This window comes from Pinus tabuliformis, chromosome 6, assembly GCF_031772625.1.
Source record: "Pinus tabuliformis cultivar Carrire ecotype Pingquan chromosome 6, CPIR1, whole genome shotgun sequence".
Taxonomy (NCBI): domain Eukaryota; kingdom Viridiplantae; phylum Streptophyta; class Pinopsida; order Pinales; family Pinaceae; genus Pinus; species Pinus tabuliformis.
The window spans coordinates 1,414,971,388-1,414,987,391 of record NC_142292.1 but is presented as its reverse complement, the minus strand read 5'-3'; positions in this window follow the sequence as shown (position 1 = coordinate 1,414,987,391).

The window sequence follows — 16,004 nt, the reverse complement described above, 5'->3', positions numbered from 1 at the left end:
ACTATAGAAAAAGTAAAATATTAGGATTCAAGTATAATATAATTATTCTCATTTTTAAGTTTCATTAATTTTACCATCAATGTAATATCATCTTTCTTTTGTTGTATCAATTTAAACATGAACTTTTTAAGTTCATTATTTAGGTGTATTGTTTTCAGTGTAGATTTATTATATTATTTTTTGTACTACATTGATTTAAGCATGAAGTTTTTACGTTCATTATTTAGGTGCATTGTTTTTAGTGTAGATTTATTATATTATTCCTTGTATTGCATTGATTCCAACTAGATCCACGTGGTGGCATGTCATTGCTTTTTCTTTTTATATATAGATAAATTTTGTGTATGTAATTTTAGTTTGTTTGACTTGAGCCACTTGGTGACATGCCATTGTTTGTTTTTTATTTTTATATATAGATAAATTTTGTATATGTAATCTTAGTTTGTTTAACTTCGATAGAATTCGATGGAATTTTGATTTCAAAATAAAACTCACTTTCCATCTCATGGATGACTATTGTGCTTTGATAAATAAAATGAATGGCTATTCAAGGAATAATTCATTATACAAATTATAAGCATTTGATAACTGAGGAAAATAGCATTGGAAGAGCACTGACATAATAAGAGAAATTCTAAAAGAAATTATCATGTAAATAATTAAATGCAAGAGCTGAAAACTTAACAATGAATCTTAAAACAAGAATAAAATAACATAATGGTGATTATTACATATAAATATATACTTAATAGGATTACATATTATATTTTATTTTTATAATAATAATAATAATAATAATTCTTCATTTCTAATTATTTAATTAAATATTTCATCATCTTTAATTTAATTTTTCTTTTTCCATAATTTATCCATCATAATTATAAGTAAAAATGATTATTTCTTTACTAATAAATAGTTAATAAGATATTTTCATGTTTTAAATTTATTTCATATTTTATAAAAAATAATAAATCATGAGCTTGTTTGAAATTCATGTATGACTATGCAGATGGAATTTGATGATACAAAGTTCAATTATGTAGATGACTCGGTGTACTAGAAACAATAGCAATCAATGAAATTCAAAATGACAAGTCTATGATTAAGGAAGAATACTTGATTGATGTTTTAGACAACACAATATCCGAATCATGTTCCATAACTTTGTCCTAAGGAAAAGGTAAGAGGCCACACACCAATCTGTGCTCTGTAACTTGTCAAACATGATATTATATGACGGGCTCTAGATTCTAGAATTATATACAAATATTTGGAAAACAGGAAACAATGCTGCTAGCTTCTCAATTTTGTATTTTGGAATTGTGTATGGAGATTTAGTAACTTCATCGTTGTATGTGTAAGAGAATGCATATCTTAGAGTAAGAGAATGTTTTGACCTAAATAACTAAATCCAATGGCAGAAGATCAATTTGGAAAGAAATGAAAACAAAACAACTAAATATAAAACTACCATGGTATGTCATTATATTAATAACCCTGTCATGCAACATCCAATGCAATTGTATCAATAATCAATAATCCTCCCATGCAAAATCCAATGCAGTTGTATTAATAATCTTGTCATTTTTTATGGCATCCTGCACTTTCTAAGCCCACATCTATAAATCCTCTCTCCAATGCCAACAATTTTTCACCATGCATAAGGTGATCCACAATCAGCATAACCATGGAATCTAGCCACTTGGTTAGAAATGAAACCCGAAATGATGCAGGAGTAATTATCTCCCTATTTCTCATTGCATTTAGAATCCGATCAAGTAAAATATCTACTTTAACTTTCACACCAATGCAACTATATTTTGTCGGGTCACGAAGGTAATGTATGATCATGGAAGTAATCATCATTGCAAAAAACTTCAATAAGTGTTTGATAGACCTTCCCATCACAAAGCGTAATAACAACAAACACTTTCTTATTTAATGGCATTAATGGAGTTGGACAGGGATTTGACGATGCATTAGGATTTGGAGCTTTGATGTAGTGGCGCTGCTGACATCATCCCTAGAAAAACACAAAAGCCAAAATTAACTTTCTAAAATGTAATTCTTATTTTTATATTTTATATATGCCCCAAACTAATAACTCAATATGGATCATATATATTATTGCGAAGCTACAATGATATAACAAACAAATTTATTGTATTATATATTACAATATCTTAAATTTCCACAACAAATGATAATATTATTTTCTTGTAGTACATTAAATTCAATGTTTTCTTCCATATTAAAAAATGCATATCATCAAAAATAAAATATTGAATAAAACATAATCATGTTTGCTCATAATAAAAAAATTAATTAACACTTAAAGTAAAGAACCAAAACAGATAGTGTAAAAATGTGTTAAAAGACAATAACAAAATGAATCACAAAAATAAATGGAAAATTGAAGAAAACAATATCATGAGTAATATATATTTCACAGAGTGAGTGAAGGGATAGAAACATGATTAAAGAACTAAGGTTTAAATAAAGGAAACATAATCTTGCATAAAAAGCATAACAACAAACACAACAATATGGAACTATCGAATATTTGTTTGGGGATATTTTTGATACCAAATATTCTTATTTTGTATTCTTATTTTATGTGAATCACTAAATAGGACCTCAAAATTGAGTCTCTTTCTAAGAGGATTCTCTTGCTTCTTTCGTCTTCAGTACTGTTATAACATTGAACATATTCGCATCAATATTGCACTTAGCGTTTTAATACTAGTAAAGGACATTACCAATTTACTAGTCATATTTGATTAGTTTAGAAGAAACTAGGAGACATGTCAAATATATCTTTATTATCGAGAGAATTTTAATATTAGTTTAGAAGAAACTAGGAGACATGTCAAATATATTTTTATTAATGAGAGAATTTTTAATACATTTTTATCAATGAGATGAATTTTATAAAGAAAAATATGTTGTTGAATTGAGGCTTCTGTGATCCATATCAAATTTATGAGAGATTTTTTGGCGTAAATCACATGAAATTTCATTTGTCGATGCGTTTCGAACCAACCAGTGTGGTTCATTGTCAGGACAAATTGAAGAATCTGATCTAGCTTTGCATATTAAATCATGCTCAACTTCAACGAGTTTTCCTGAAAATTTTGTATATTTCTTTTTGGAATGGGAAGCATGAATGTTATTAGTGGGTGATTTTAAATAACTTCATAAAGGCCACTTTAGAAAAATATTATACTTATTCAAAAATGTTGTGGTTCTCGACACAATGTTGATTTAGAATGAGAATTATTAATGACATACATATACTTTTTCATGTGGTTTCACAAAAGAGCTTTTAATAAGGCCATATATTTGTTTATAAGAAATGATGATATCCATAATCATGATATATTTTTTGAGATTTATAATTCATTTAACGTATGTGATGTTGTTGCAAGAGTAAGAAAAAACTTTTCTATTAAAACAAATTATAAACAATAGAAAGTTGAATTTCTTATTTTAATTGAAGATAGAATAATATTTCCTTACAACTTATGGATTAATGTAGGGCTTGTTAATAGTGCACTTAGAGTTGTTGAATGAATTATTGTGTATAATCTTGAGAGTTCACATCTAAATTCATTTAACGTATGTGATGTTGTTGCAAGAGTAAGAAAAAACTTTTCTATTAAAACAAATTATAAACAATAGAAAGTTGAATTTCTTATTTCAATTGAAGATAGAGTAATATTTCCTTACAACTTATGGATTAATGTAGGGCTTGTTAATAGTGCACTTAGAGTTGTTGAATGAATTATTGTGTATAATCTTGAGAGTTCACATCTAAAACCTCCCATATATGTTTTAATAAAATTTGATAATTATATGGGATTATATAGAATGAGATATGCATTAAACTAAATCCTATTACAAAAGTAAAAAGAACATATTCCATGGAAAGTTGCTTCATGACAAACAAACCATAACATATATGGATTTTCACATTGAATAAAGTAATATCTTGAGTTAAATGTTTGAATGATTCTAAAATTCAACTTTCTTTCCAATGTAATTGAAAACATAATTTTGATATGATTACTTGTGATTGGAACTAGCCTAGATCCATCTTATTCGACATAAGCTAGGGTCAATTGACTTTTTGGATGAAAGAATGATTCACCCAAATGTGGGATGTTGTCACTAGGATTATGTGACATTTGATCAAGTTTGAATTCCCTTTGGGACAATGCAACCCCCACAATTGACTCCCACCCTCAACCCCTACATATGAGATTTGAATATCAGACCTTATGGGGCTAAACTCGATACAAACCAACTAATCTACACCAAGTATGTAGGATTATCAAGTGTATTTTAAAAGAGAATATGGGTGCATATGTGTATATTTCTAAAATTGAAATAATATACATAGAAAATTATAATTTTAATAATAATTTTTTTTGGTGAAGTTGGACCATTTATATTATGTTTAAAAAGAATGATACAACAATTATCACTTGCTACTAGCTACTACTTGGGAAACTATACCAATATCATAAGCTCAAAGTTTTGAGATTACTATTTCTATTTGCTGACTGATAGATTGTCAAAAAGAAAATGTCGCTAGCAGAGAAATTAAACTCTAAACCAATAAACATGCTAATGCCATTAGCATTAAAGAAATTCTGCTTAAAGTGAATGGCTCGCTTGGACTTCATTCTGTATGAGAATCCACCTAAATCGGTGGTTGTAGGTCATTAATATTATCAGAGGAAAAATCAAGATTTGTTAAGTTCTTGAGAAGGCCTTTGACCTTCTTGTTGAGTATGTCAACTTTGTCCACCAATTCTTCGATACAGATGACCAATTCTTATTGGGCATCAGTTCTGTCAATCAGGACTCTACCCATTAGAGTCTTGATATGCCAATGTAGATTAATGGTTTACATATAGGAGGTGGTTCTGGCTTTATGGAATTCCCCACATTTGGAACCTAATCCATGGTGTCTTGGTCAACTTTTCTATCTGGAATATAACATCTAGATTTCCTAACTTGCTCCTCTACATCATAGATGACTCTTTGAACCATTGCAAGGATAATATTCTTGTAATGCTCCATTGCTACTTGTGTTGTTTCTTGGGCTTGGGTATGATGGGCAAAGGAAGGTCTATGATTAAATGTTGGAGAAGGACCTGGTTGCCCTCTCCTTTTGCTTTGTAGAGGAGCAAAGAGTTGACACTAGGCCATTGAGTTAGGCCTTAGGATGGGAGAGCAAGGGAAGAAAATATCTTGTGACAAGTAGGGGAGAAGGACGCCGTAAAGGATGGGTACCTGAGAACAAAGAAAAAGATAGGAAAAAATCAGAGAAGCAACAAAATGTAGTAAACTTGGCAAAGTGAAACATGGTTGGCTCGGGGAAAGAAAAGGGAGGGAGGTTAGAAGGTAGATGAGATGAGAACCAGTGAAAGGTTGAGAAGTCACTGGGTCAAAATAAACATGCCCCCTAAAATTAGTAGTCCTAGAGAAGGGATACATAACCATAATCCAACAATCTTGAGTTGTGATTTCAATATTGTTAGCAGGAAATTTATAATTGAAGAAAAATCCTAAATTGAAATGATAATTACACCAAATGTGAAATGGTGGAGACTACCTCGAATTGTGTCGAAGGTCCAAAGTTTCCCCTTTGGAAAAATTACCAGCTGATAATCACTACAAACCTTGCATGCATCAAAGCCTCCATGAGTCTGCTTTCCAAGACAAGCAAATCTGCGAAAGCTCTCAACAACCCATGGATGACAAGTGATCTTCATGCAATAGACAATGAGTAAGGTGTTTAAATCCACAACTATCCATCCCTTGTCATAACACTGAAACTATCCCCCATATATTTCCATAATAGCCTATGAAATTCCCCTGCAAGTCAAATTTCAGACAGATCGCCCTTCACCTGTGTTCCACACGATTAGTTCCAGGTGCTCTACAAGTTCCCACAAGCATGCCTTCATGGATTCCCAAATGTGATGTACGAGCTCCCATATAGATTGTCGTTTAAAGAGCAACTTGCCACCATCATTTAAACCTATGGCTTTCATCACTAGAGGGTGGTGACTCCACATATAAACACCCTTTGTGGGAATTTAACAATAACATTTTATAATTATATCATTCTTATAAATACCATTTCAGTTATCAAAACTTATAATTCCAATTACACTAGACCTTAAAATTGTAATTCTATTTACATCGTCAAAAATCTTTATATATTTAAAAAATTTAGGTGTGTTAACAATTAACAACAAAATTGCCTATTATAAAGTGTTTTTACGGTGTTGTTTATTGACAACGGTACCTTGGATTTCTAAAAATTTGTCCTGAATTTTTTCAAAATCCTGTTGGAATTTCCATTGTTTTCCTCTTTAGACTGCATATTTTTTCTAACACTTATAAAAATAGATAATAAATTTGTAAAAGCATAGGCTACCATCACATTTCACGAACTGACTGAATTTGAAATTTCTACCTTTGTGCAAGGGACCATTGTTTTCCTCTTTAGACTGCATATTTTTTCTAACACTTATAAAAATAGATAATAAATTTGTAAAAGCATAGGCTACCATCACATTTCACGAACTGCCTGAATTTGAAATTTCTACCTTTGTGCAAGGGACCTATTTCCTATCACTCACAACCAGGGTTGGAATTTCAAAGTAGACCCACCCGTAATTTGATGGTTTTCACACCTCCCAATTGGTATTCACAGTTCCAAAAAAAGATTTTTTGACAATTTTACAAATTTCTTAACTGTGTTTGACGAGTAAATCATTCCATAACGTGAAATTTGCCTATCAAATTCCATCCCCACAAATCACAACCTACCGCTGACATCAACCCACAACCAACAGTAGAGTTAACTTGTCAAATTCCATACCTGCTCACAACCTGACACAAACAGTAGAGTCAACTTTTCATAGAAAACCGCCCCTGCTCACAACCTGACACAAACAGTGGAGTCAACTTTTCATAGAAAACCGCCCCTGCTCAACCGCCCGTGAATTTTATTGCTGCCCTTGTTCAACGGGTAGCATTAACAGCAGGCGTTAGGAGTTAGTTCGTATGTATACGACAATCTTCCTTGAGGCTGACGATATGAATGGAAGCTTCCTCTTCGTTTTTCTTCTTTGTAATAAATGCGAGTAAAGGTAAAGGCAATTGTGCGCGACATTTCGAACCCGTGATCGCTGTCAGTGTGTTGTTGGCTGAATTTTCTGGTGAACACAGCAGCATTTAACGCCGAAGATACAATCCAAGGTTGTACACGCGCCTGCCGTGGCATTAAATGCTATTGTGCGGGTTGTTTATATCTTGTCGAAATTTCCTAATCAAGCGACACAGATTGAAAACCTGTAGTACCTAGTTGTTTTTTGGATGGGGTGTAGTTTTAATAGTTTTTTTAAGGTGGTGGAGTGCAGTTTTCTGTCAGGGTAAATTATTCAATTTTAATATATATATAGATTTATATCCATATAGATATAAAATTTATCATATATATTTAATATATTAAAAAATTTATTATAATTTAGTTGTTTAATTGATAGTGGAACAATTATTATTGACTAATATCGGTTATTGTAATTAATTCTATTTTTTGTTTTGGTTTTAAACCAATAAAATTAATTTAAAATATACTCCAAATACATAATTTATATATATATATAAATTGATTGATTTAAGAAATATGTAATTTTTTATAATATATAAAATTTATATGCAAACAGATTTTGATACACTATAACTTATATAAAATATTAAATGTTAAATAAAAAGTACTCAAAACATATAACCAAAAAAATAGACATATTCTCATTCTTTTATATTTTATTTTTGTTTTAAATAAAAACAAATTTTCAATTAAAAAAATAAAAGAATTGAATTTTTTTAGCTCTAACCTATCAGATAATCCATGTTGGCATATATTGAATAATCCACGTTAATTCAAAACATTTACCTCAAACTAATTAGAAAAAGCCATTTAGTTCGATTTCCATGGAACCAAATAAAAAAAATCAATTTTTAAATAAAACCAATATATAATGTCTCAACTCTATTCAATATATAATGTCTCGACTCTATGTAAAATTTAAACTATTATTTATGGAAAATTTATGGAAATGCAACTTGGAGGGTTATTACATGTGGATTTTTACAGTTTGAATAGAAATATTATCAGGAAAAAGTCATTTAGTTCAATTTCCATTGAATCGAATTAAAAAAATCAATTTTTAAATAAAACCAATATATAATGTTTCAACTCTATGCAAAACTCAAACTATTATTTATAGAAAAATTTATGGAAATGCAACCTAGAAAGTTATTACACATGGATTTTTACACTTTGAATAGAAATATTATCAGTAAGGGTTAATATTTTCTATGAATTAGCTCCACATAACATTTCACTCTTTAAAACATAAAATGTAATGTAACAAAAGTGTGATATAAACTTGCCAAATTTGAAAATTATAATTTCTAACTAATGTTGCATTGAGATTAATGCCTTGAGATTAATGCCTCTAGTGTATTTACATGACCAATGTTGTTGAAAGAAGATCACTTCTCTAGACCATATAATCAATAAACTTAAGATTTATGTTAATATATTATTTTAAAATGCTAATTTTAAAATATTATTTTAATTAATGTGATTATAGTTAATATTAATTATGATATGTGAAATTGTTATTTATATATTAATTTAAATATGTAATATTATTTTTTCAAGTATCATTATCATATGTTTTATTAATCTATTTAATAAATAACATTAAGACTCATTCTACATTGAATTTAGTGTTTTTTTGTTAGGAGATACATATCTAAATAAAATATAAAATATTGAATATAACATAATTGTCTCTTCATAATATAAATGTTAAAGAGCTTTTAGTTACAATCTACTAATTGAGAAATATTTTGTCATAGTAATCATGATTTGATTTGTGCATGAGACATCGAGCCAAAGCATTGATGAAATATCCATTTTTCGTAATAGTGGAAATCATAAAACATTAAGAATAATGCTATTGAATTTAGTGCTTTTCTTTGTTAAGGGATATACACCCAAATAAAATATTAAATATAACATAATTGTCTCCTCATATTATAAATGTTAGAGAGTTTTTAGTTACAGTTGGGAAACATTTTGTCATACTAATCTTGATTTGATTTATGCATGAGACATATAGCCAAAGCATTAATGAAATATTCATCTTTCTTAATAGTGGAAATCATAAAATATTTCTCTTACCAATGACCTTTTCCTTATGCTGACTTTAATTATGAAATTCACAAATTTTATATAAACAAAATCATAATTATATTAATCACATTATCATATACAACCTTTTGCATCTATGAAAACAAATACATTTACCATATTTAAAACAAAATGCAATTAAAAAAAACATATATGAATTACTATTAGTGACATTAATAACAATGTCTTATCAAATTCAAGAATTATTAAGATGATAAAGACAATGTCATCTTGAAATACATACTTAATGACTTTTTGTTTCCTAAAACATATGCCAAGATCTAAAAAATTTCACTTAATAATATAAAGTCTTAATGAAGTTGAAGAAAATACTAATATCCTTTACCAGATGTATCTGTTGAATATTAGATATATTTTCATATTTTTTTGGGGTTAAATTTGGATAAAACAATATAAATTTACAATTTTTAAATATATTTATTTATCAAATTAAGTAAAATTAAATATATCTATTTTAAATTGATATTGAATTTCTGTTACTCAAAAAAAAAATTATATGATCATCCACCATTTCATACAATCCATCATTCACCATTCCATAATTAACTACTAATAACAATATAAGTAAAAGATGTAAACTTCCACATTTTTGTTGAAAATAGCAATAAGAAATGCTAAAAATAGAAGTGCTAAAAATAGCACTGCTATAAATAGCAGTTTGGGTACTAGTGCTGGATTGAGCAACAGGGACTGAAAAATGGAAGTGCTAAAAATAACATTGTTATTTTTGGCAGTTCGGGATGGATTCCTATTTTAGTCAGTCCCTGGACTAAAAATAGGAAGTAAAATTCGAATTTGAACTTGATAGTTGTTTGAAAATAAATTAATTAATTCACCATGAGTTAATTAGTTGTGAAAAATCAAACCTGAAGTCTATGTGAGGACATGCAACAATTTCTCCATTAATTGAGGAATTTATCCATCGGTTAAAGAGATAAGGATGAGTTCTAATTTGAGTAATAATTAGTTGGCTCAGTTAACTGAGTCAAGTCCAGTTAGATTGATTTAAACAGTTTGTTTAAATTAATGTGAGTTCAGTTAGTTAATGCATGCTTGCATATAACTGCTGCACTTCAAATAACTGAATATTCTCTCATGAATAACTCATGCATGTCAGTTCAAACAGAGACCCAGTTGAGATCAGAGGAGGGACAGTGTACTATCAGTTGGATGGATTTTTTTCCTATAAAGGAAGCTCATCCATGGAGAAGGATTTATCTCCTTTAGGATTGTGCTGTTAGATCAGAGGTTAGTGAGTGTGTGAAGAGGCCAATTCACACATGTGGCTTCACTGGACCCCAAGAAAAAATGTGCAAGGAAATAGGAGGCTTGGAGGGCAGAGGAGAAGGTTTGAGAGAGGCCTTTGACTGTCTATGAGCAGCAGAGGGATTGCAGAGAGAGCAGGATAGCTTGAGAGCTGATTATTTTTGTAATCCGAACTATATTTCCACTTGTATGATAATACAGAGTTGGGGTTTTAGGCTGAGGTTTTCCCCGGGTTATTTCTTCTATGTTATGTGTGATTGATTCCTTCTTATCAGTTATATGTGTTCAATTGATCTTGCTCAATTCGATTAAGCTTCCACATAATTGGTTGTAGAAGTAGATCAAGTATTTTGCTTTAGTATATTGCATTATCAGGTGATCTACAGTGGGAATTTCTACATGGTATCAGAGCAAAGGTGGTCAAGGAAGAACAGCATACAAGAAGGGAGAAGTTTGAAGTTTGTGATTCTTGAATACAGAAATCGAGTTCTTATCACATCTCTATTTCACCTATGGCGTTCAGTGGTTTAAGACTTGAATATGCCCTTCATGGCAGTTCGAATTATGTAGCCTGGAAGGATCGCATGGAGGCAGTATTAGAAGATAACGGTCTAAAGGACTTCATTGATCAAGAAGTCCCCAAGCCGACTGATGTTACTCAATTGGCGGAATGGAAAAAGTGTGTGGCTAGAGCAAGGAGAATCCTTTTGGAGGGAGTTCGAGATCACATAGTCTCGGGTCTCCATGGGAAGGAGACACCATTTTCAATGTGGAAAACATTGAAAGATCTATATCAAAATAGCAGTGATTAGAGGAAGCTGGCACTAAAAGACAAGCTTTGTAAAATCAAGTGTGAAAAGGGTGACACGATCTCTACATATCTGAACAAGCTCACCACCTGCAGGGATGAGCTTGGAAGTGTAGGGATCACGACAGCTAATGATGACATGGTGAGTCCTGCACTCCTCGTTCTTCCTAAGAGCTGGCATAGTTACCAGGACTCGGTTAATGGAAGAGAGAAACTACTAGATTGGGAACGACTTTGGTCGGATCTGATGCAGGAGGAGATAAGAAGAAGCACCAAAGATGGTTCTTCATCCATGGAGGATGAAGAAAACTGCGCCTTAGCGAGTAAGGCGAAGAAGGGGAAGGAGAAGGATTCTCTTTCCCAATCTAGTTCTTCCCAAGGTGGGAAGAAGTTTGACAAATTGAAAGTGCGATGTTTTCGTTGTCATGAGGTATTTTGCTACAAATTTTCCACTGAGGAAATCCAAGAAGGGATTCGTGGAAGGATCAGAAGATGAGGCACTTGCCTCACAGTTCGAGTTGGATTTCACACTGTTCGCATGCATGGTTTCATCCATGGTGGGAAGTGGTTGGTTTCTTGACAGTGGAGCTTCTTTCCACATGATCAACGACAAGAGTTTGTTCAGTACTTTGGAGGAGAAAGATCTCCAGATACTCATAGTGATGGGTAATGATGAAAAGTATAGTGTCTCAGGTGTAGGCACGATTGTTTTTCAGAGGGAGCATGGAGCTCGCATTACCTTGACCGATGTCAAGTATGTACCAGGACTGAAGAGAAATTTGGTGTCAATCGCGATGCTGGAAGATAGAGGCTATGATGTAGTCTTCAGTAAGGGAAAGGTTTTCCTTAGACACATCATCACTAGACAGGTGAAGCAGATCGGTTCACGGGTCAAGAACCTATATGCTCTTGAGGTTCAAGATGCATGCAAAGCCTTGAGGAGCAAGGCAACTGATGGAGACTTTGTGGTTGAGAGGGAGAGTACATTACCTCTCAACATGTAGCGCCAGAAGAAGTCTCAAATGATTGTGGAGGAGCCACGATTGGTGAAGTAGCTTCAGGAGGTTGTGGAGTAGCCACAACTGGGGGAGCTGAGAGGAGACAGAGTGGAGGCATCCACTCATGTAGAGACCTCCAGTAGGGAGAAATTTCGAGCCAAGTGGGCAGAGGGATCACATGCATCCATACCTTCAGGTAGGAGGTGGGGCGATGTGTAGTGATCGTCCCAAGAAGGCTGGAATAGAGGCAGGATCCTTGAGGTACCCAACCTCTTTAATTCGACTTTGCTACAGGAGCCTCGACGGGGAGTAACAGGACTGGCTGATTGGGTAGAGACAGATGCGGATGGAGTGACAGAGAGAGCTACAGTGCAGGAGTTCCAGGACTATGTAGAGCTAGTAGGCTGCAACAATGCGAGAGGCACAAGAGTGTTGCACCAGTGTAGGATGGCACAAGGAGGTGTGCAATAGTGAAAGATGCATGGATTTTTGCAGTAACTCAGAGGTCAGAGAGGGAGCACTTGTCAGCAGCAGGTAGAGCTTCAGCATCAGAGTATGTTTCTAGCCCAACAGAGAGGTTAGTGGGGAGTTTTTTTGTTTCTAGAGTTGCTGGAGCAACCACACTTGGTAGAAGTGTTGCATGCAGAACATTCCAAAGGTACAGGATCGGGTTCAAGTTGAATGCCTTTCTTGTTGAGAGGGAGTGTTGAAAATAGCAACAAGAAATGCTAAAAATAGAAGTGTTAAAAATAGCACTGCTATAAATAGTAGTTTGGGTATCAGTGCTGGATTGAGCAACAGGGAATGAAAAATGGAAGTGCTAAAAATAGCATTGCTATTTTTAGCAGTTCGGGATGGATTCCTATTTTAGTCAGTCCCTGGACTAAAAATAGGAAGTAAAATTCGAATTTGAACTTAACAGCTGTTTGAAAATAAATTAATTAATTCACCATGAGTTAATTAGTTGTGAAAAATCAAACATGAAGTCTATGTGAGGACATGCAACAGTTTCTCCATTAATTGAGGAATTTATCCATCAGTTAAAGAGATAAGGATGAGTTCTAATTTGAGTAGTAATTAGTTGGCTCAGTTAACTGAGTCAAGTCCAGTTAGATTGATTTAAACAGTTTGTTTAAATTAATATGAGTTCAATTATTTAATGCATGCTTGCATATAATTGCTGCACTTCAGATAACTGAATATTCTCTCATGAATAACTCATGCATGTCAGTTCAGATAGAGACCCAGTTGAGATAAGAGGAGGGACAGTGTACCATCAGTTGGATGGATTTTTTCTTATAAAGGAAGCTCATCCATGGAGAAGGATTTATCTCCTTTAGGATTGCGCAGTTAGATCAGAGGTTAGTGAGTGTGTGAAGAGGCCAATTCACACATGTGGCTTCACTCGACCCTAAGAAAAACTGCACAAGGAAATAGGAGGCTTGGAGGGCAGAGGAGAAGGTTTGAGAGAGGCCTTTGAATGTCTATGAGAAGCAAAGGGATTGCAGAGATAGTAGGATAGTTTGAGAGCTGATTCTTTTTGTAATCCGGACTATATTTCCACTTGTATGATAATACAGAGTTGGGGTTTTAAGCTGATGTTTTCCCCGGGTTATTTATTCTATGTTATGTGTGATTGATTCCTTCTTATCAATTATATGTGTTCAATTGATCTTGCTCAATTCGATTAAGCTTCCACATAATTGGTTGTAGAAGTAGATCAAGTATTTTGCTTTAGTATATTGCATTATTAGGTGATCTATAGTGGGAATTTCTATAATTTTATCTATTTATCATATTAATTAATTATTTAATTATTTATTTTTTTGTGTTATTTATCTAATAAATCTCTGTAAATATAGCTATACAAGTTGAGAATGAAAAATATCATACAAATGATTCTTTAAAAGTCCACTCCAAAGTTTGAATAATTTAATATAATCATAATCTTATTTATTTGCATGGGTTACCAAGTCCGTCCTATTGTATAAATATATACTATCTAGAAAGTTTTATTTTAATAAATAGTATTATTTATAAATTAATGATGATGATGATGGTTAACGTCCGCTGAGACCAAATAATGATCTATCGGACCTAAAAAGACAAATTATTTATTTTGATTTAAGATTTTATTCCTATGCTCAAAAAGCTTGGAGAGAAGCCTCCCGAGTTCACTATAATTTTGGCATTGTAAAAGGCTAGGAAGGTCAGTATTGTAACAAAGGTTGTGAAATTGAGATCTAATGTGGTTGTATGCAGGGCACTCTAAGAGGAAGTGGTTTTCATCCTCGATGCTCCTATTCTCACAAATATGGCAGATCCTTTCCATCCATGGTGTTTTAGGAACTGCCCAGCGGCCAGTTTCACTATGGAGCTCATGAGAATTCGTTCTTATTAATTTTCTTCTTTGAGCTAGTTAGAATAGAGAGATACTTTTGATCTTCAAGGGTGGGGTTGATGACCTTCTTATAATAACTTAATTTTCTTTTAGACGCTAAATCTTTCTCACACCACAATTTTTCTTTGAACTTAGAAGTAACAATATCTTTAATGTTATTTATGTTTTGCAAAGCATCATTCTCACTGATCTCCCAATAGTTTAACCAGGCCCTTGTGTCCTTATGCCATCCTCGGTTAAGCCTTAGGTGGTTTTGGCTGGAATTTAAAGCTAGCTTAGGAAGTCTATGATTGTCTATGTTATTGAGCTTGTGCTTGTACAACAGAAACCTGAGCATAGCTAGGCTCTCAATAGGAGAAAGACCTGCTTCTATAAGGAGAATAGGATAGGTTGTATTACTTTTAATTTTCAGGTTATAAGTTATAAAGCGCTTCTGGATTTGCTCAATCTTCCTCCATGATTCTCTGGAGATGCTGCAGCCCCAAACTTCATAGCCATATAAGTCTTAAGATAACAGGAGTGACTAAAGTTTCAAAGAGGAACTTCTTTTTATCCCACATTACGAGGTTTGCTGTTTTACAATTAGTTTCAAGACCAAAATAAGCTTTCCATCCCCCATTGATCCTTTTCTCAATGCTATGGTTCCAGTTGAGCTTGTGATGGATATCAATTCCTAGGTACTTGTAAGAATACACTTCCTCCAAGTTATTATTTTCATACATAAAATTAGCGCAAGTGTCCTTCTTGGATTTGATAATCATAACTTTTGTTTTGTCAGTGTTAACAGTCATACCCATGGTAGAGCAGAAATCCTTAAGAAGCTTTAGTTGCTTATCAAGATCAGAAGGGCACCTTGCCAAAAGAACAATATCGTCAGCATAGAGAAGAAGGATAATGACTATCCCAGCTACGATTGTGCCACCACATCCTGCTTCTTCTAAATAACCTTCGAGCTTATCGATGTAAATGCCAAATAGAGTAGGGGAGAGGGGGCAACCTTGTTTAACTCCGATGTTACACTTAATATCTTTTGACCACCCCTCATTATTCTTTAGCTTGGCAATTACATTCTCGTATAGCCTTATAGCAGCAGCTCTTAACTCAAGAGGAACCTTTAGCTCTTCTAACCTATTCCAAAGGTTGTATCTAGGAACCGTATCGAAAGCCTTTCTAAAGTCTACAAAGCAGCAAAATAAATTGGATTTATCATTACGACATTCCTCC